Source organism: Acomys russatus, chromosome 18 (genome assembly GCF_903995435.1).
Source record: "Acomys russatus chromosome 18, mAcoRus1.1, whole genome shotgun sequence".
NCBI lineage: Eukaryota > Metazoa > Chordata > Mammalia > Rodentia > Muridae > Acomys > Acomys russatus.
The window spans coordinates 21,399,039-21,401,811 of NC_067154.1; the positions used below are offsets into that span (position 1 = coordinate 21,399,039).

Sequence of the window (2,773 nt, forward strand, 5' to 3'; positions counted from 1 at the left end):
TGCAACTCGAGTGTTGGGATTAAAGGCGGTGGTGCCCAGCAACTTTGGGTTTTAAAGAGACTTTGAATTTTTAAGCGATGGAACTTTAAAGTGTTTGAATTCATAGACTGTTGTAACCAGACCTTGTGGCTATTTTATCGGGTTCTTTTTACTACTCCACTCCTATCTCTTCCAACTCCCCAACACTAGGTAGGAGAGAAAGAAGGTTAGAGGGGAGAGGGGGTGTCCATATCATTAGACTACTTCCTGCTGATTAGGGGCATTGAGTTCCTTGGGGCAAATTTAATCTTCATCGTCAGGATATCTCCAAGCAGCAATCCAACAAACAGTAAACAGTAAACAGCAGCAGCAGCAGCAGCAGCAGAACAGCAGCCACCACCTTTCTTGGGGCTCTGGCATCTATATATCCTCTGAAGAGTCCCCAGAATTCCAAACGTAAACTCCTCAGTTGGCAAAATCACACCCTTGCCCGAGCATAAGGCAAATCACAGTCAGCTGCTGAGAAGAACCAGACGAAGCCCCATATCCCACAGCTGAGGCTAATACAAAAAACACATTCACATAACATTCCCATTTTTAAAAAAACAGAAAACAAAAGCCTCACTAAAGACTGGGAACTTTTAAACTTTGTAAAATATTTTACATTGTGATGTTTGCATTATTTGTGTGATCTTGAGGATGTGCAAGGAAGGAAAAGTTGTGACTTTCCAGTGATGTGTTTGTGTGTCAGGTTGACAAAGCCTTTGCTGTGCTTGCTGGTTTTATTTTGGTTTGACACAAGCTAGAGTCATCAGAGTAGAGGGAGCCTCAGTTGAGAAAATGACTCCATAAGACCAAGCTGTAGACTAGGATGTTGTGTGTTTTCGTTATTAGTGACTGATGAGGGAGGGTGTGCCCAGCCCACTGTGGATAGTGACATCCCTGGGATGGGGGTCATGGGTTCTATAAGAAAGAAGGCTAAATCCCCTGGCAGTGGGCAAAGAGACACCCTTGTTGGTGGTGGTGTTCTTCTATCAGTCAGGACAGAGCAGATGGCAGTTCTTTGCTTCTCCTAGCTTGATACCTGTCTTGGTGGCCAAAGATGTCTTATGCCTAGGACTCATAAAAATCAAATCATATCAAATCCAGGCAGCTCAGAGTGAAGGAAGAAGATAGCTGAGGACCGCCATGCCACCCACAGACCTGCCCTCCAGTGCACAGCACAGGTGGGCCACAGACACCTGCTTGCTGACATGCCATGCATCATGGATGGAGGATGTCATCCAGGGGCCTACCAGCTGCTTGGCCAGCCTGCAGTTGGAGCCACCATAAGGTGCCAGTATGTGGTAGACAGGTGAGAGAGAAAGAGAAGTGGAGTTCCTTGAGCATTATGAAGAAAGATGGAACTGGAGACTCCAGAGTGGAGAGGAGTAGCCTGTTATGAGTGACCAGCCCTGCAACCTGGGCCATGGTGAGGTCCCAGCCTGAGATGCTGCTGAGGGCCATGTCTGAGTTTGTGTCAATGCAGTGGCAGGGGTTGGGTGTTGATGTCTGTGGCTCATATTACCACTAGAGAACATGGGAATATCCCTGAGGGGACAGACCCTGGGGACAACCTTGATGTCCAGGAGCTGTGCAGAACTGGAGCCTTGCCAGGCAGCACAGTGGAGCTGGCCCTGATGGGGTGGGGGGGGATGAGCTGGCCCCAAGGGTGTGAGAGTGGGAGAGCTGACCCCACTATTCATCTGCTGTAGGCTGGCACAGGAGCAAGATGATAACATCCTCCCCACCCTTCCACCCCCACCCCTGCTCCCCTAGTCACCTTCTGGAATGGTTGCAGGGGTGATGCTCTCCCCCCCTCCCTACCACATTCACTGTCAGGAAGGTTGGCCCTGGGATCATGAAAGCAGGTGAGCTGTCCTAGCCCCTCACAGGCTACAGCACTTGGGAGAGTGGGCCCTGCACCTTGACTGAACAGCACAGTGGAGTTGGCTCTGGAGGTGTGAGTGTAGATGAGCTGGCCCCAGAAGGCATGAGAGCAAGAGAGCTGATCCTGACTCCTACTTATGGTGGCACTGGGTGACCTAGCCAGAACAGCGCTGGAGAGCTCACCTTGGTGGTGCAGATAAGAGAGAGCCAGTGAGCTGACCAGCTTAGTTACCACCCAGGCCCAGATCCAGGGTTCTGAACTGGCCCACCCCAAAATCTATATCATCTGGAAACACTTGGGGATGAGTGAAAGGGCCAATCCTGCTGTTCCAAACTGCTCCTGACTACTGCAGGTAGTGGCGGGGGAGGGGTAACACCCCCACACACACCCATGCCAACTCATGGCAGATGAGTGGCGGGACCAGCCTTACCTCACTTCAGGCTTTGGGGCCAGCTCTCCTGCACTCCCTCCACCTGGGCCAGAACTATTGTGCTGCCCAGATGAGGTGGGTGCAAGGCCTGCACTCCTGAGCTGGAGGACCTCCGTGACACAGGGCAACAACACTATAACTGGGAGGAGTCCCACTGAGGACCCAATATTGATGATGTCACAGAAGCCATAGCTATTGAACCAGACTAATGACTCAGTGCAATGATTATTTGCAAGTGAAGATGTATGGACAGAGGGACACATATGTAGTATTGAACAGCTTCCATGATGTATTGTTTTCTTTGCTATAGTTATTTTGTTGTTGTTGTTTTTGCTGTGTGTGTGTGGGGGGTATTTTGAGGGAGAGCTTGCAAGAGCAAAGAGTGGCTATGAGGGGATGGGGAGATGAAAGAGGACTGGGTGCATGGTGTGAAA

At 50.3% G+C, this 2,773-nt stretch overlaps 1 non-coding gene across 1 annotated transcript; it reads left to right on the top strand.

Annotated features, from left to right (window-relative positions):
- The first annotated feature begins 962 nt into the window (after nt 1–962).
- LOC127202452 (small nucleolar RNA SNORA48) lies at nt 963–1,105 on the top strand. The gene has a single exon (XR_007832328.1). It is a non-coding gene; the product is annotated as a small nucleolar RNA SNORA48 (small nucleolar RNA).
- Nucleotides 1,106–2,773: the final 1,668 nt, after the last annotated feature.